Source organism: Struthio camelus, chromosome 10 (assembly GCF_040807025.1).
Source record: "Struthio camelus isolate bStrCam1 chromosome 10, bStrCam1.hap1, whole genome shotgun sequence".
Lineage (NCBI taxonomy): Eukaryota > Metazoa > Chordata > Aves > Struthioniformes > Struthionidae > Struthio > Struthio camelus.
This window is the reverse complement of record NC_090951.1, coordinates 25033249-25051950: the sequence shown is the minus strand read 5'-3', so window position 1 is coordinate 25051950 and position 18702 is coordinate 25033249. Positions and strand designations below refer to the sequence as shown.

General features: G+C 59.4%; 2 non-coding genes across 2 annotated transcripts; both read left to right on the top strand.

Annotated features, from left to right (window-relative positions):
- The first annotated feature begins 1418 nt into the window (after positions 1 to 1418).
- Positions 1419 to 1490, top strand: TRNAE-CUC (transfer RNA glutamic acid (anticodon CUC)). Its single transcript has one exon. It is a non-coding gene; the product is annotated as a tRNA-Glu (tRNA).
- A 13450-nt stretch (positions 1491 to 14940) lies between these two features.
- Positions 14941 to 15034, top strand: TRNAI-UAU (transfer RNA isoleucine (anticodon UAU)). The gene is made up of 2 exons: positions 14941 to 14978; positions 14999 to 15034. It is a non-coding gene; the product is annotated as a tRNA-Ile (tRNA).
- The last annotated feature ends 3668 nt before the right edge of the window (positions 15035 to 18702 follow it).

The following is an 18702-nucleotide window of genomic DNA, read 5'->3' as shown; positions in this document are numbered from 1 at the left end:
TTTGAAGCCCGTGCTGTCGGGCTTTGTTGTCTCAGGCTGCTGTGATTTGTGCCCAGCTGTGATTTTCTGCTCAGGGACTTTCCACGGCAGCGGGTCCCTGCCGGCAAGCCCACGTGTGCCACCAAAAGGAGGCCGTCCCTGGGTGGGCTCGAACCACCAGCCTCTCGGTTAACAGCTGAGCGCGCTCGCCCATTGCGCCACAGAGACTCCCCCCGACCAAGGGCTGTCTCAGTGATGCGCCCGTCTGTGCCATGACACACCTCGGTGCTGAGGGACTGGCAATGCCCCTGATCTTGGGCCATGTCCTTGGAGGGCACGTGCACGCACCACGCGGTGGAGGCGGCTTGAGGAGAGGCCTTTTCTCAGTCTCTTCCAGCATCGCTTTCCCACACGCTGTGCGTCAAGAGAGAGCTGGTGGGTGCAGCTCTCTCCCGTGCCCGCCCGCCTGCTCTGCTCCTGGTGCTGGAGGCAGGACAGTAGCCACGCACACAGCACTGCTGACCTGGCTGAGGTGGACTCAGGGCAAGGGATTTGCTCCGCTCCCTCTGGCCACCCCTGCCCAGAGCAAGGTGTAGCAGTGGTGCCAGCAGCTGGAGGCTCCTCTCCTGGATGGGCCCTGAGCACCTGGGGTCCACTGCCCATAGGTGCTGAGTGGTGTCTAGGCTTCCTGTGAGCCCCAGCACCATCGGACCCTGTCAGCGCCCTCCGGACCGTTTCTCAGAGACTTCCGGAATAAGAAGAGCTTGGCGCAGGGGTTGCTTCAGAGCAGGCATTTGAGTGAGGCACACGGTGGTTTCCTCTCTGCGTGGGCATCGACTGACCCTGGCAGAGGACAGACTCCCCTCCCAGGGAGCCAGCTGCTCTATGAGCGCAGCAATGTGTGAGCCCTCTTGGCTTGACATGGAAAGACGGGCAGTTTTGTCCCACAGAGGCACACTTCTGAGAGCTGCAGCTGAATTTAATGCAGGAGGGTGTTTTTGCCAAGCTGTTAGGAGCTATGAAGCTGGACTGGTTGTGTCCTCCTGGCAGCGTGTCGTGACTAGAGCCGGGGCCATCTCAGCAGCACAAAAGGGCATTAGACTGTGCAGAAAGGGCCCCCAGGGCCCCCTTGCCTCAACCACGCTGCCAATAGCACACGGCGCAAACCTGTGTCCAGCGGTGACCAGCCTCCCCGCCGACCGCCACCTTGCACTCCCTGGGCCTTCCCGCTGCAGGGTGCCTGCTGCCCAGAGGCTCTGGTTGAGGGCCTCGTTCTCAGAAAGAAGGAGGAATGCCTGCAGAGTTGCGTGGGAAGGCTCGGGCTGCCACGGCAATTTGTCTTCCTGACCGGCTGTGGGGGGCTGTGGTTGGAGGGGTTGGTCCCCTGCAGGGCAGGGCTGGTGCCCACCAGTGGGTGCACAGGCAGGCTGGGCCTCTCCTCCCTGGTGGTCTAGTGGTCAGGATTCGGCACTCTCACTGCCGCGGCCTGGGTTCGATTCCCAGCCAGGGAAAGGCTTAGGGTTAGGGCTAACCCTATTGCCACAGCAAGCGAGGCCTTTCACCTGGGGGGGCAGCGTGGAAGGAAGGGGACCCTATCAGACGCACAGGAGCTCTGAGCAGGCACGAGGAACAGGGCGTTTCCTCTGTTGCAACAACAGCCATCCTGGGCTTGCCTGTGCAGCCAGCTCCAGGGCAGCCCTGTCTTCTGCCAAATCCCCTTGCAGAATACCCTTTCCTTAGGGCTCCTGGGAGGCGCTGGGTGACAGAGAAAAGGTCTCTGGGTCTGCGGGACGTGACTCACCTGCCGCAGGAGCTGCCTTGTCTTTCAGTCCTAAGATCCCTGCACTACCCAGTCCCACAGAGGCAGGAGCAGGCGACTCTGCAGTGAAGCTTTGCTCTGCACATGCCAATGAGAGACCCTTCCCATGCTTCCTGGTGCAGACGGGGCCAGAAGGCCCAGGGAGGAGCTGAAATGGGCTCCTGGGCCCATGGGCAGGGTGTGTGGAGCATTGCTGGTCAGGGCCACTGAGGCCCTCAGGGCCCTGACAGCACCCAGGTGTCGCGTCCTGCTGCTACGCCACAGGGGACTCGCAATAACAACCAGTGCTTAGGCCCTGCTGATAGTCACAGCCTGAGCCAGCCCTTGGTTCTGTTACGTCCTGGACAACTCCGGTCACTTTGAAAGAAGCCCTGGAAACAAGCCCACCTGCCCCCCACACTCAGCCATGGCACAGGTGTTCCTCAGTGCAGCGAGATGTTGGTGCACAAGGGGTGGCGCTTAACGCTCCCAGACCCGATTTTGCATTCGCACGGCCTTTGGCACGGTTTGGAGACGGTCCTGGCGGACTCTTGGACAGTGCCCGGGGGGAAAGGAAGTAGCCGTTGCTGAGAGCACAGCTCACCGAGGCAGCACACAGGTGCAGCAGTTTGAGCCAAAGGAGGCTGTGACCTCTCGCAAGCTCTAACAGGCTCCAGCGAGCTCTGTCAGCCATTCCTGAGCACAGGGCGCTTGGAGCTCTAGTTCCACCTAGAGTCGTGATGAGGGAAGGTCAAGCAGCCGTCCAGCAGGTGCCAGCGAGAGACCTGTACCACAAGCGCTGGGCCCAGTACAAGAAAGACATGGCCATGCCGGAGCGAGTCCAGCAAAAGGCCTCCGAGAGGCTTGAGGGATTGAAGCATCCGTCACACGAGCAGAGGCTGAGAGAGCTGGGATTGTTTAGGCGGGAGACGCAAAGGCCCAGAGGGGCTCTTGTCAGTGTGTCTAAATACGCGATGGGGGGAGTAAAGAAGACGGAGCCAGACTCCAGAGCCCAGGCAGACTCCAGACTCCAGAACCCAGAGAGGCTGTGGTATACCTAACCAGCACCAGCCCTTGCTTTGCCGAGGCTCCTCTTTATTCCTTCCTTCCTTTATCCCTTCCTTCCTTCCTTCAGGGCAGAGCTCAGCACAGCCCCTGCGGCCAGCAATGGCAGCGCAGCGTCCCCATCTGGGGCCACCACACTGGTGAGCTCCCCCTCCCCGCCCCCGCCATGGCTCTCGCTGCGCCACGGCGTGGGGTGGGGGCAGCACCCCAAAACAGCCAGCGCAGCTGCCCTTGGCTGAGGTGGGCAAAGCCTGGCAGGGTCTGGGGGAGGGTGTCGCGGGAGGCCTGGCAGCCTCTTGGTGACGCGGGCTGGGGTCACAGTGGGACATGCCGCATCACAGCCACAGCTCCCCTCCCGCCACGGGGCCCCTCCCTGCACTTCCCTGCAAGGCCTGGGCAAGCCCAGCTTTCGGGTGCTGCTCTCGCCACCGCTCTTCTCTGGAGGAGCTGCTTTGCAGCGCAACGAGAGGGCGAAGGCAGGCCACGCAACACTGCTGGAGCCTGCCTGGGGAAGTGCAAAGGAGGAGGAGGAGAAGTTTCCTCCTCACCCTCCTGCTACAGGGCCTCATTGAGCGTGAGGGGGCGCAAAGATGGAGAACCTGTGGCCAGACGTGTTCCCAACGCTCAGGAATCTCAGCCGCTACGGTAAGGCTTGCAGGAGGTATTTCCTGACTGCTGTAGAGCATATCAGCTAGGAGAAGAGCTATGGAAAGGCTGGGCTCTGTGGGGCAGGGCTGGACAGGGCTAGTGGGTGCCACGAGAGACCAGTCTGCACGTCCCTTGGTGGCCCAGCGGTGAGTTTGGCAGCCGGGACTCCTGCAGGGGAGACACCTGGGGCTGCCCTGAGCCTGGGCGACTCCTGTGGGCACGGCACCGTCCTCTCACTGGCGTGGAAAGCTAGTCCCCGTTTCCCTAGCGGGCGGGTATGCCTTTCAGGCATGCCCACCTGAAAGGACAGGAGCCTCGCTTAGAAGTGGGCAGAGGTGTCCTCGCAGCTCAGCTCTGCAGCTCCCGCCACGTGGAGCGCCTTGCGTGTTCGGAATTGGGGTGGCGGTATGTTTCGTCTCACCTGCACCGGTCACCTCCTTGGTGAGCAGGGTGCTGAATGGTTGTGCGCTTGCTGACTTGGATTTTTCCCTTGCTTTCCAGAGATTGTTACCATTTGGGACAGCGTCTCTGAATACATTCTAGAGCACTTGGCAGAGAACAAGGTGGGTCTTGTGGCTCGGTCCTCCCCTCCTGAAACGCTGACGGTTTGCCTTGTCCTGACACCCCTGTGCCACGGCGTGCCGTTGCTTCCCTCCCCTGAAAAGAGAAAGAGCACCCCCGCAGGACACTGTCCTGGACAAATGTGCCACAGAGCAGCTTCTCTGGCACCGGCGGTAACAACGGAAGTCCCGATAAAGCAGAAGAGAGTGCTGGGCACTTTCTGGGCCTTCTCCCTTCTCCAGTGCCAGCATGGAAAAACCAAAGCCTGGCCCCTGTTCCAGGGTTGGTCCCTGCCGTTGGAAACCCCTCCGACTGTAGGTAGGGGAGGAATGTTGGCTCTGCTGTTGCTTTCCCAAAGAGATTTGGGGGGCGAGCCAAGGAGCAAGAGGAAAGAAAGGTCTGGAGTGTGTGCTTTCCCTAGTGCCCCATCTTGCCTTTTGCATGCTAGGGGTGGGCAGGGCCCAGGGCAGCATCTCCACGCTCGGGCAAGCCCTCGGTCCGTTTTTCGTCTCCAGGCTGCTTATGCTTGTTCCTTCTCTCCCGCTGCTGCTCTCAGGGTGTCAAGGTATTAGGAGTGGGGATATTCTATGTCCTTAAACACTACGAGTGCTCCGTGAACGGTGAGCTTTCGATTGTTCGGAGACCCATGTTCCGTATATCGGAGGTTGTTGCCAAGGAATACCAGGCCAGGTGCGCTCAAGAAGATGTTCCTGGTAAGAAGACACGTTAAAACCTTTGCCTGCCCTTGCGCCGAGCTTGAGGCGCATGCAAACTGCTCTGAAGACATGACTGAATGCCTCCGGCTGGCCTGAGAACAACTTCAGCTTGTTCATGCTGCAGAGGCCAGCCAGGAGCAACTGCTCAGAAAGGCTCCCTGGGTGTCCTTTCCTGGTAATATGCCTTCAGCCGGGTGCGTGGGAGGGATAGGACGCTGGCCCCAAAAGCGGAGACATTTGCTGACTACGAGGCGGTGGGGGTGGGGGTCGGGGTGGGGGGTAGAAGAACCCTGTGGGCTGCTGTGCCGTCCTTGCACTTTGCTTCTTCCTTGTGTCTACTGACATGGCATAGGCTTAGCCAGAGGGCACTGGCTGCGGGCACAGTCACAATGGCCTGGCACCACGCACTTTCTCATGGGACCTGCACCTGTCTGCCCTACTTGTCCTGCCCTCCGGTAACGTGGTCCTACCAAATGGTTAGTTTCCCTTTTTTATTCCTGCACTGGCAAAATCACTGCTGCCCCCTGAGCACCTCAGTTTGCAGGCTGCTCTGACTCTTCCCGGAAGGGACTCCATAAACTGCTCCTAGGCGCTGTAGCAGAGGATTCAAGAGCCTGCTCTGAGGCAGCGCTGTCTTGCCAGAAAGTGTTGTCCCCTTGTGATTGGAGCCCGCTGCCCTGCTGCAGAGGTGCCTTTGTTCCTCCTTTGCTGCTGTCTAGGTGACGTAAGAATCGTCCCTCTGAGGTACGAGGATCTATCCGTGTGTGCTCACATGCCTTTTACAACGGTGCAGTGCTGCATACAGGAGACCGTGATGGCGTTCTTTCGGGCCATCTCAAAAAGACAGGCCGTGGACTTTGTCTTCAAGGCCATTGGCATTCTCTCCGTACGAGACCAGGAAGTGACCATGAGATTTTACGATGACTTCCTCCTCACCATGGATGGCACTGGAAAGCTGCTAGAAGCTCTGCTCGGGGTAAGTCGAGTGCTTCCCCGTGCTACGCCTACTTCTTCTGGACACCTGTCAAAGGACGACTGAACTGATCTCTGTTGGCCTGCCAGGACCTTCCCGGCCAGCGAGGCAGCCACGGTCTCCAGCCACGCCAACTCTCTCTAGCGTCCTTCTCTCGTACGCAGTGGTCTGGGCGACAGAGGCGAACGTAGGACGAGCTGCCCCGCGTTAGGCCAAGGCTCTGGCTGGCCCAGCATCCCACTCTCTGTGCTAGAAATGATAATGGCGAGGCTTTTACGGGCTCAAAAGTAGGCAGTTTCTGGGGAAAGAGTCTACGACGCAGGCAGGTATCTGTGGCGCTTCCCCTCGCAGAAAGCCATGGTTGAGTGCTGGGCCGTCTGCACTGACCAGCCCTTCCCAGTGTCCCTGGCGTCCCACTGCCATGAACGGCTCTTTTCTGCCCCAGGCCTGCATTCACGCTCTGCTTGGGATGGTCACCCTGTCCCAGCCTGTCTCCTCATCCCAGCCCAATGCCCTTCCCCAGCTCTCTCGTGTGGCGCTCCCGGTTCTTACCCACTGGGCAAAGGCAAAGCAAGGGCTGGGTCTCTCTCGCTCCTCTTCCATGCTATGGATGCAACCACCCAAATCCTTGGAGAGCCTGTGAGGCTAACACCAGGTCCGAGCCAGGTGTTCTCTTTCCAGGAAGGCTCATAGCAAGCCAACCGGCAAAACCCGGCCCGCAGAGACCCTGGCTAATCGAATGCCTTCTCCTGTGCCTGACTTCTCCACTAACAGAGAAGGAGCGTCCTCGTTGACTGTCTTGACTCTTGCCCTTGCGAAACACCTGGCAGTGAGGTCCCTCAGTCTCAGCTCTGAGCTGTGCATCTTCTGCTTTCCTAGTTGAGGGCTAGCATTTGGAGAGGAAACTTTGTTTCAGGGTGTCCCGGTGGCAGCATCTGCCCTGAGCACAAGAAAGATTTGCTGCCTTTAGGAGCAAGGCAGTCATGTCGCCGGAACGCTCTCACGTACCTCTGTCTCTGTTTTAGGCCCCAGGGACGAGACCCCTGGTGGTTTCAGGAAGAGGAAGTGTGGCTTTTCGCATGGGTCCTGGCAGTGTCTTCGTGTTGCCACAGTACGTTTGTGGAGTAGGTCTCAGCTCCTGCTTGGTGAATAGGAGGAGGGGAGGCGAGATGGTCTCCAGGGGCAGCAAGGAGGCCTGGAGTACACTTTCTCCGCGTTAGGATAGGGAAGCCCTGGCCCAGACTGGTGGGGCCTCTCGTGTGCGCACACGCCGCGGAGGTCTGGCCTGTGCCTCTCCGGTTCCTCAGAATGAGAGTTCTCAAGGATGTTGCGTACTCTGCTTTGGAAAGCTATGGCCTTGGCAGGCCTTCTCAAAGCTCTCTGGCAACGGACTGTGAATGCAAGTGGCAAAGGGAGCGTGGTGCCTTTTCTGCAGCCTGGCGTCTTCTCCTTTCCAGATTTGATTTGACGCTTCCGGCTGAAAAACAAGAGGCGGAATCTCCCTCCCAGGGATCCCTGAAGTGCACTGAAGAAGAAGGGCAGATGGACAGAACAGGTCATGTCACAGCTGACTTGTGAGAGAGAAGGGAGTGTGCATGCGTGCGTGTGTTCATGCGTGTGTTCCCTTTGTCCTCAGCAGTAGGTGGTTGGAGCCCTGGTCAAGATGCGGTGCCTGGGAGAGTAGACTGCCTCTTTGTGCCTCTATTTACCCCTCGCAGCAAATCTCAAGTGACTCTGGATGGCAGGAGGTCTCAGGGTGGCCCAACAGCAACAAATGCAGCTGGTGCCGCTGAAGGGCAGTTTTGCCCCGGGGCGCTGCGCCCTGGTGAATAGCGCAAGCTCCTCTTTCACTTTAGCACTTTAGGACGTTTGGCGGCGAGGTGTCTATGCTGGAGGGGAAGGGAGGGGGGGTCTACCTCTCTGACGGATCCCGGGCACGTGAATGTGGGGAGAAAGATTGCCTGGAGATGACTGTCAACAGGCTGCTGGTGTGTGCCAAGGACGTCCTAGGGAGCAAGACCTCTTGGAGAGCGTGGCTCCAAGGGGATCAGCCTGTTTGATCCGATGCTGGAGCACATCTGCCTGTCCCAAGTGCTCACAAAGACGCTTGCTGAAGAGCCTTCTCCTTTCCTACTTCCAGGGAGTGCTCCCGTTGCGTGCCTCCTCTCTCAAGAAAGGCCTGTGCCACCCGCGTTATCTGGCGCCGGCCGTAAAAAGCAGAAGGGGCGGAAGAGCAAAGGAAGCAAGTCGTCGGCCAGGTGAGGCTCTTGGAGAAAAGGGCTGAGGGTGCCCTTGTGCTCTTGGAGTTCTTCAAAGGGGTTGCTTCTTCCGTACACTCTGTCAGTGTGACATCTGAAGGGTGGCCAACAAGTCTTTGCATGACTTGGTCTTCCTAGATTGACGGCAAGCCTGTCGCAGGTTTCTGCGAGCCTCTGGTGTCAAGCTTCTCTCTGGTGCCTTTCTTGTTTCCAGGACGGAGACTGAGATGTCACCTGTGAGACCAGCCTCTTCCTCCAGAGGGTCTCGGAAGGCCGCCAAAGGCCAGGAGGCAAAGGACAGAGCGTGTAACAAGCAGACTGAGGGAAAAGGTAATGTCACAGCTGACTGGTGAGAGAGGTGTGTTTGTTTTCCTTTTGGCCTCCGCAGCACGGGGCTGGAGCCAAGCTGAAAAGGCGATGCCCGGCGGAGTAGGCTGCTTCTCTTGTGCCTCTGTTTACTCATCACGGCAGATCTCAGGGGACTCCTCCTGGAAGGGGCTCTCCGGGCAGTCCTGCAGCACCAACTGCAGCAGCTGCCACTGCTGAGGGGCACTTGGCCCTGGGACTCCATGCCCTGGTGTGTCTTGCAAGCTGCTCCTTAGTTGCAGGAGTCTGTCTGTGCAGCGGCATTTAGGAATTTAGGAAGATCCCTCCGCGCTCTGCGCGGGATCAAAATCCTGCCTTGAGCTGCCAGTGGCGGAGGGGGTCTAGCTTTCCCAGGGAAGCAGCGCGCTGGAAAGTGGGGAGGAAGACCACGTGGAGATGAGTGGCGACAGGCTGCGAAGCTGTGCCAAAACGTGGCTTCCTTGTGGAGGCTGGTAATTGCAGGCCTTGTGCTGTGCATCTCCCTAAGCATGTCTTTGGGCTGGATGTGCCAGAAGAGCAAGTCTGTGCATGTGAGCGCCTTAGAGATGTGCAGGAATCTGTTCCCCTTCTCGTGTGGCACTATGCCCTCCAGCCCGCAGCCGCCCCAAAGGAGAGGGTACCATGAGGTCACCAGCACCTCCCAGCCAAGCCCCGCTTTTTAAGCCTATGGGCTAGAGAAAGCAGGAGAACAGCCACAGTACTCCAGGGCAGAAGGGTGCCCTGCAGAAGTGAAGAGCTGGACAGGATTCTGTGTCAGCAAGGGCCTAAGACCTGCTCGGGAGCAGAGCTCCAAGGCAATCGGGCTCTTTGATCCAAAGCTGGAGCACAGCTGCCTGTCCTTCTTGTTCAAACGCTCACAGAGATGCTTGCTGAAGAGTCTCCGCCCTTCCTACTTCCAGGGAGTCCTCCTGCTGAGCGCCTCCTTTCTCGAGAAAGGCTTTCTCCGCCCACGCTATCTGGGGCCAGCTCAAAGGGAGGGAAAGAATGGAAAACCCGGGCAAACAAGCCAGCTGCCAGGTGAGGCTCTTGGAGCAAAGCATGCCGGTGACCGTGTGCTTTTGGCATTCTGGGAAGGAGTTGTTTCCGTCGCACACGCCGTCGGTATGAACTCTGAAAGGTTGTCAACTCGTGTCACAACGACCGATGTCGATGCAAGAGGTGTTGCAGCAGCTGAGAAGTTGCAGCAAAGCTGTTCTGCTTTGCTAGACATTTCAAGGGACCTCATTTGGTTGCAGCGTAGATGAGAGCACTTCCCAGAGGACCGTGAAAGTCAGACCATCCTCCCCCACCAACAGAGAGCGGTGTCCGTTTTCCCTGGTTTTTAGGTTGGATTCAATTCACTAGAAGCCTCCCCTTTTCCCATTTCACCCCAAAACAGAGTCTTTCTGACCACCTCACGGCCTTTAGTGCCCCTAGCAGGAGGCGGCTAGCGGGCTCTGCAGGCTCCGGGCGTGGCAAATGGCACTGGTTTTCTCCTCGTGCCATCCAGAGAGGGCCCACACCTGGGCATCCAGAGCTTTCCTTAGGGCCTGTAGGGCCCTCACTCTTGATGGGATCACAAGGGCTCAAATACACCAAATGCTCCAGCAGCACCGTCTTGTGCTGCAGAGGCTGGCACGCCGCTGCTTGTGAGCACAAGATGGAGAACGGTCTCATCCGGGACTCCGATAACCTCACCCGGCTTGTGTGTTTTCAGCCTGCTGCAAACAGTTTGGGAGAGCTCCTCTCAGGTGGACGAGGACAGCAAGCAGCAAGAACCTCGTCAAGCCAGACCTCGGACTGCAATTCCTGTTTGCAGGCAGCCAAACAGGGCAGAACAGGTAAGCCGAGGAGCGGAGCCGTGGAGGTCTCCAAGTCCGAGTGGTACTGCTGCCCCCCAAAGAGCAGGCCAGGTGGCCATGGTCTTTCAAGCTTGCCTGCCCATGCCTGGCAGGGAGAAGCTGCTGCAAAAAGCCAAAGGGGAGGAGCAGCAATGTGCTGTGGTGGGGGCATGGCTGGGTCGCCCCCTCCCTTGAACTTGCAGGGAAGAAGGCCAACCACAGGCGGGGCTGTGTTTGCAAGAGTGTAGCCAGCCGAGTGAAGGACGCCACGAGTCCTCTCTCTTCAGCCCTTGGGAGACCTCACCTGGAGCCAGCCCTAGGTCCAGGGTGGGGCTCGACCATGCAAGAGAGGCTCTGGAATGCTGGAGCAAATCCAGCGGAGGCTCCCAAGCTGGCCAGCGGGCTGGAGAACCTGGTGTCCAAGGGAGAGGTGGAGAGGACTGTGTTTGTTCAGCCCATAGAAGAGAAGGCTCAAGGGTCCATCGCCTTGCTGTCTGCAGCTACCCGGGGGAAAGGCTAGAGGTAACTTAGCCAGCTCTTCTCAGAGGCGCACAGTGACAGGGTGAGAGGCACAAGACGTAGAGTTGCAAAAAGGCAGATTCCGGCTAGCTGTTGGGAGGCGTGTTTCCACCATGAGGGTGGTCAAAGTTTGGAACAGGGCCCAGAGAGGCTGTGGGACTTCTACCCTTGGAGTTATTCAACCCTCAGGTGGACACGGCCCGGGCAGCCTGCTCTAACTGGCCCCGCTTGGAGCGGGGCCTTGGACGAGAGTTCTCCAGAGGTCCCCTCCAACCGACCCCGTTCAGTGGTTCCGTGCTGGGGTCTGACTGGTGGAACCCCACGGGAGCGTTTGATTTCACGGTTGCAGCGCTGAAAAATGGTCATTCCTTGCCCTCATTCACCCTGTCACGAGCGATGTCAGCAAGAGAGAATGGAGCCAGCAAGCAACGGTGGTGAATCCCGGCCAGGGTCCCTGCCTGCGGCAGTGCTTGGCATGGGGGTTTCTGAGGCCAGAGCAGAGCAAGTGTGCGGGAGGACGCACAGGCCCCGCAGTTGCTGGCTTCTCCAGGGCTGAGAGGTGAGAGCGCCTGAGGGAGGTCAGAAGCAGCCTCAAATTTGTCCTCTGGCCCCAATGCAGGCTTGGCGGCATCAGGAAACGCTGCCCGAGCTTCAGCCACACTCACCAGTGCCGTGGCTTGGGAAAGAGGAGAGCGCTGCTGCCTTCCTGCCCCGAGCTGAGGAGAAGAAGAGGAAGCCAGAGAGGCTGCCGCGGCTGCGCAAAGAGTAAGTGCGCGCCAGGCCCAGCCCCGGCCTGGAAAACTGGAGTGGCAGCACCTGTCCGAGGTGTGAGGAAGCCCATCTTGGGAGCCATGGGGCTGGGTATGGCGTCCCCTGATTTCTCCTGGCATGGCAATGACCTGGGCTGGACCCTGGTGCCAGGCAGCCCCAAGCTGCATTGCCACTTGAAGGCTGTGGGTACCACCAGCGGGAGCGTGCGTGCAGGGGCTGGTCGAGGGGAGAGGCAGGAGGGCCTCAGCCAGAAGGGGAGAGGGAACTTTCCCTGCTCTTGCAGGCAGCTTTCTGTACGAGCAAGCCACACCCTGCAACTCTTGGAGACTTACCAAGTGCGTCGGGAAGAGTGGAAGCAGAGGGTAGAGCTGAATCGGCAGCGGAATTCCCAAGAGAAGCACTTCCTCTGGTAAATTTCTCCAGCTGGGGGTGCTGTTTCCCCTTCCCCTGCACTGGCCTTCCCTCCACACCCAGGAGCACCCAAGGGGAGGGGAGGGGAAGGGGGTCCGGTCTTTCCCTGGCACCCCTCGTGGGAGAGCAACAGGCTTTGCAGGCTGTGGCCTGGGAGCAGGCACCCTTCCAGCCCAGGGGCAGGGGTTGGGCACTCAGCGGTGGGCTTTCCCTGTGGGACCAGAAAGTTGTGGCTGCCGACGATGAAAGGATTCCTCCAGCGTTTTGGCTCTCCCTTTTCAAACCGCACGCTCCATCCTTGTCTCCCCAAGGCTCCACACCCGGACACCTTGCCCTGTGGGGATCGAGGCCGGCTTGGTGCAAAGTCCCATCCCCGCCTGACTCCTCCGCAGGCTGATTACCGGCACGTGGCACCTTGTCATGTCCTTGCCTTGGACACTAGGGCCCCTGTCCCGTTCCAGAAAGCATAGAGATGCCAGCAGAAGCAGACCCCAGAAGAACCGCCCTGCCCTAGGCCTGCAGCGTTTCCGTGCCCTTCTCCCTGTGCCTAAAACCAAACGGTTCCTTTTTAATGCCCTAGCACTGGGCAGCAGATGGCTCTGCGGGATCAAAGGGAGAGATACCAGGACTTGCTGGCTGCGCAGAAGACATGTGAACATTGCTGGAAAGTCTGGAAGCGTGGTCCTGAGCCATCTTGCTAGCTGCGGAAGCCTGCCTGGGCCTGAAGAGCGACCAGTCCCAAGGCACTGCAGCTCCAGGGCCAAGTGGAGGCCTGTCAGCGTGGGAGCTCCCTCGGCTGCTGTCAGCGTTGTCTCCATTGCGGCCATGGAGCTCTTAGCAAAGGGGATGTTGAAATCCACCTACAAGGGCCAAAGGAAAAAAAAAGTGGCGTGTACTTGTTCACGGCTGGAGTAACCAGCCTGTGCCTCACAAAGGACAGTGCTGCAGGACAGATGAACAGAAGAGCTGTTAAACCCCCCATGTGCTCCTCCACAGTTTTTGTAGCGCCGTAACAGAATAACGCCCGTACACAGACCGCAGCATAGAGACACGCGTGCCACAGAGCGGGTGTGCAAGCAAACCACTGCCTCACTCATTCTAAGGACAGCGCGCGCGCACACACACGCGCCCCTTTCTTCCTTCATTACCCTCCCTAGGACACGCTCAGAGCTCACACCTCTCACTCCCCAAGACCCTCACGCACAGCCAGGACTGCACCGCCAGAGTGCACATGCACCAGCCCAACACATCCCTGACACTGCACACGCATCCGCACACATGCTCACGCTCTCCACACGCACAGAGACACTGCACAGCGGACACACCCCTCACACAGCATGGTGGCCAGGACACACGTACACCTGATGGGCCCACAGCCCCAGGGGTGCTATAGGAGCTGCAGCCCTTCTCCGGATTGTATGGGGAAAGGCTAAGGGCAGAGGAGGAGCTGCTGTGGGGTAGAGCGGTGCGGCAACCTGGGAGTGCAGATGCCTGGCTTTTCTCTGCAGCTGCAGTGCTCTCCAGCCAGGCAAACCTGGGATGGGCCATGTTTGTCCCTGGGCCTCCGTCGGCCCTTGGCTGCTCCTTGTGGCGGCCCCCCCAGGGCTGTGCTCATGTCCTGGTGGGCGCACGGTGTCCCCACCACCCACCTCCTGCCTGCTGCCTGGAGGTGGACGTGCCTCATTTAGACCTTCCTCCTCTCTTGCCGCATGGCTGCGGTTGGTTTTTTTAGCGCTTTCTTGAATTAGGTTTTCAAAGCAGCACCTAGTAGCTTCTTGTAAACTACAGGCAGCTCACAGCTGCTTGACTGCCCTGTCAGCCTTTTTCAAATCCTGGGCTCCTTGAAGCCTGTCCATGCGCCTCCTCTGACCCGGGAACACAGCATCTCCCTGCCCTTCATCAAACACAGGAAGGGGCTTTGTGGATCCTCCCAGAGGAGCGGGTGATGGCCGTGTCCTTTCGGTCTGTTGCTGGGAGAAGCCTCTTCTTCGGTCGTCTTCCTTGTCCCAGTAACGCCTGATGCTCCAAACACTGCACTCTCCCTGCAAGTGCTGCCTCTTACTAAGCACCTGCTTCACTGGCAGACATTCGGCGTAGTAAAGAGGCAAAGGCTTTGGACCGCCTTGCTGCTGCAGGGACCAACAAATTGCCAAGGAGGTCCAGAAGCTGAGTACTCAGCCAGTACTGTTTTGCCCTGCCTGTGCGCTTAGTTGGCAGCTTTCCCTGGCCATGCAACTCATGAAGTGGTGCTGACCCTGATTTCCAGAAAAGTGCTTGTCAGTTTAAAAGAGAAGAACTGGTTTTCAGTGGGGAGTTGGAAGGGCGACGTTCTGCTGCTTTGGGGGACTGCCCGCTGGCTTTTCTGGTGCGGTGACCCTTCTGTCTCGTCTTGCTCTGAGAGCTCCGCGAGGTCCCTCTTGACCCTCCCTGTGTGGAATAGCTACAAGATGCTGCTGCAGAGACTACTGGACTCTGACAGCCAGGCAGGGGTTAGGCCAGAGCCCAGATGCCCTCGGGAGCAGAGCGCAAAGCCAGAAGCCCGTTGGCTCCCCCACGAGATGTGGTTTGGGACCAGTGTTCCCTGCTGCTGCTCTCCGTGTCCTTCTTGGCTGCCTTAGCCCCTCTCCAGCCTCCACTCCCATTGGCCCAGCATGGCTTTGGCTGCTCTGGGTCTGCCCTTACTCACGGTCCCTGTGGCAGTCGGGTGTCCTTCTTCTGCCTCCCCTCGCCCCCTCCCCCGGCTGCCTTCACTACAGGGGCTTTCTGATGCACTCAATGGCCTCACAGGGCTGCCACAGCAGCGACCGCACTGTCCCAGCCCTGGGTCGCCTGTGGCCTCCCTTTTCCTGCCTCTAGCCAGCTAAACCCTGCCGAGGGGCACTTTGCCCTGGCACTCCGTGCCCTGGTGAATGTTGCAAGCCTGGCACGCAATGGCTGCTCCTTGCTGGACGAGACAAAGAGGAAAGCACTTGAGGTGCCCGGTTAATGCTGAAGAGCCATGGTGATCGCAGGCAACAATGGTTGCTCGTGGGCTCCAGTCCGCCTCTCCAAGCGTGCTCCAGTGGCGCAATGGGCCAGCGCGCAGTACTTATACAGCAGTGCTAAGCGGAGGGATGCTGAGGGTGTGAGTTCAAGCCTCACCTGGAGCATGGGCTTTTGATCATGCACTGCCTCCTCTTCCCTTGGGCGGTGCAGCTTCCTAGCAGTGACATCTGTCTCAAGCCAGACATCCTGGGACCTGCCAATACAGACACCTTGGAACACCAGAAGTGCTCGGGGCCGTTCCTGGCTTGACCTGGGCTCTGCCCGCATAGCACTCGGTTTGGGGCCCCGGAGGCAGAGCTGGGCTCTCCTCCCTTCTCTTCCGCAGAGGATCCAGACCCCACTCAGGGCGCAGATGCTAACATTTTCCTTTGCTCTTCAGCATTTGCCCTCCAGGCGGACACTCTCCCAGCACCAGCTGCCCAGCCTCACTGTGGCAGAGCCTTCCTAGCCAGCCTTTCCCCCTGCAGCCAGGCCAGGAGGAAGCACTCCTGGCTCTCTACACGCGAGCACTGCGGTGGAGCTGCAGGCAAAAGCTGCTGCCTCACAGCGCCTCTCACTCTGCAGCAGGCAAGGGAGAAAGGCAGCTCTGCCTTTCCAGGGAGGGTTTCTTTCCCACAGCCAGCTTACAGCTTGGCCGGAACAGGACTTAAGACTTCCAGCAAGGTGGCATAACCTCAGAAAAGTCACACACTCCCCCTGAAGAAAAAAAAAAAAGCGACTTCTTTCTCCCAGGGAAGAGCTACTTGTGTTGGGGGTCTCTATGGCGTGGGATGGCAGTTGCGGGTGGGCTGGGGCTGCAGGGCAGTTTGTGTGTGGAGCTGAGAGTGCCCTGACTGCAACACGGAGAGCAAGGGCAAGGGAAAGGAAAGGTGAAAAGCTGGGCACTTTCCAGGCAGACTCTCTCAGTTCTCAAGCTTGGCCTGGAGAACGGAGAAGCTTGACTGCTTTCCCAGAAGCAGGGGTAGCTGTCACGGCAGCCCCACAGCAGAAGACACTGCACGATCACTAGAAACCAGGAAATCATTTTAGGCACGAGCCCACTGAATGTTTGGAACAGAGAGCACAGAAGAGCTCCCTAGGCCATGGCATCTTTGGAAACAAACCCACTGGCCTACCCTTGCGGGTGCCTCCCGTGTCTTTTCCAACTCTCCTTTTCACCCGGCGGGCTTTGCAAAACCATTGCTGTGACTCGGATTCGGCCACAACGCAGAGTACTAACCACTATACGATCACAGCTGCCCATGTGATTGCCTTTCCTCCTCGGGCCATTTGTCCCTCCTGCCTCCTGCCCTCCTGCCTTCTGCCCTCCTGCGGAGCAGCCAGAGCTGTCAGGTGACGACAGGCTAGCAGGGAGAAGTCAGAAAATGCGAGTCTGTGTCCTTGCAGAGCAGCACCCGAACAGCGCAAGCCCTCATGTGCCTCCCTGGGAGAGGGGAGGCAAACTCACGCTCTAGATTCACCTTTTCAGAAGTCTCAGTTCTTGGGGATGGCAAAGAACTGGACTGAAGGAAGTTACGGGGCATGTCCAGGGGCTGGCGATGAGGAAAGGACAACTCTGCAAAGAGCGGCCCCGCGTAGCCAGCTGGACAGAGGGTGGTGTAGGGGGGAAGGCAGGTGCATAGCACAGGGGATAGGAACTGCTCCGTGCCCAGCCCTGGCTCTTTCTGCTCAAGTGTCCCCTCCACCACGCACCCTGGGGTGCAGTGTGAGCCTGTGGGCGCACCTCCACAAAGAGCGACGGTCCTTTCCCCACTTGCTCTGCTCCTGCTGCTGGGAGAGGTCCTGGTGAGAGGTTGCAGCTGCAGGAGTGCTGCGCTGGGTGGCGGAGGTGGCTCAGCAGAAGGGAGCTGCTCCTCGCCTGAGCTACGTTGCAGCCATGCCCGGCCCTGGCCGCCATGCACCTCGCTGACCCTGCCCTTCCCTGGCTGACCGGGCTCCAGAGCTTGGCCTCAGACCCGTCTCAGCACTTTGGACTTGGCTGGCAACCACTGCTCTGTGCCTGGCCCTCGTTCCTGACACTCAACCAGCTCTCCCTTCTTGCTCGGGTGCTGAGGGCCTGTGCCCTGCCAGGGAGGTCCCTGCCTCACTGGCCTTGCTATGTCCCTCGCAGCCTGCTTGCCTGCCCTCGGAAAGCAGCCCGCTCCCACTGCTGGCTGCCACCTGCAGCAAGAGCGTGCTCACGCTTCGCACTGTGCTGCAAGGACAGCCGGAAGGGGCATCGGTCCCCTGGCGAGGGGCAATCCAGACTTCCCCCAGCCCAACCCATGCACCAGGACAGGAGTGTTGCAGTCTGGTGGGTATAGGTGAGTGGTGCAAGGAGCTGGATTTTGGCTCCGGTTTCTTGGAGAGGTGGGTTTGAAGCCCGTGCTGTCGGGCTTTGTTGTCTCAGGCTGCTGTGATTTGTGCCCAGCTGTGATTTTCTGCTCAGGGACTTTCCACGGCAGCGGGTCCCTGCCGGCAAGCCCACGTGTGCCACCAAAAGGAGGCCGTCCCTGGGTGGGCTCGAACCACCAGCCTCTCGGTTAACAGCTGAGCGCGCTCGCCCATTGCGCCACAGAGACTCCCCCCGACCAAGGGCTGTCTCAGTGATGCGCCCGTCTGTGCCATGACACACCTCGGTGCTGAGGGACTGGCAATGCCCCTGATCTTGGGCCATGTCCTTGGAGGGCACGTGCACGCACCACGCGGTGGAGGCAGCTTGAGGAGAGGCCTTTTCTCAGTCTCTTCCAGCATCGCTTTCCCACACGCTGTGCGTCAAGAGAGAGCTGGTGGGTGCAGCTCTCTCCCGTGCCCGCCCGCCTGCTCTGCTCCTGGTGCTGGAGGCAGGACAGTAGCCACGCACACAGCACTGCTGACCTGGCTGAGGTGGACTCAGGGCAAGGGATTTGCTCCGCTCCCTCTGGCCACCCCTGCCCAGAGCAAGGTGTAGCAGTGGTGCCAGCAGCTGGAGGCTCCTCTCCTGGATGGGCCCTGAGCACCTGGGGTCCACTGCCCATAGGTGCTGAGTGGTGTCTAGGCTTCCTGTGAGCCCCAGCACCATCGGACCCTGTCAGCGCCCTCCGGACCGTTTCTCAGAGACTTCCGGAATAAGAAGAGCTTGGCGCAGGGGTTGCTTCAGAGCAGGCATTTGAGTGAGGCACACGGTGGTTTCCTCTCTGCGTGGGCATCGACTGACCCTGGCAGAGGACAGACTCCCCTCCCAGGGAGCCAGCTGCTCTATGAGCGCAGCAATGTGTGAGCCCTCTTGGCTTGACATGGAAAGACGGGCAGTTTTGTCCCACAGAGGCACACTTCTGAGAGCTGCAGCTGAATTTAATGCAGGAGGGTGTTTTTGCCAAGCTGTTAGGAGCTATGAAGCTGGACTGGTTGTGTCCTCCTGGCAGCGTGTCGTGACTAGAGCCGGGGCCATCTCAGCAGCACAAAAGGGCATTAGACTGTGCAGAAAGGGCCCCCAGGGCCCCCTTGCCTCAACCACGCTGCCAATAGCACACGGCGCAAACCTGTGTCCAGCGGTGACCAGCCTCCCCGCCGACCGCCACCTTGCACTCCCTGGGCCTTCCCGCTGCAGGGTGCCTGCTGCCCAGAGGCTCTGGTTGAGGGCCTCGTTCTCAGAAAGAAGGAGGAATGCCTGCAGAGTTGCCTGGGAAGGCTCGGGCTGCCACGGCAATTTGTCTTCCTGACCGGCTGTGGGGGGCTGTGGTTGGAGGGGTTGGTCCCCTGCAGGGCAGGGCTGGTGCCCACCGGTGGGTGCACAGGCAGGCTGGGCCTCTCC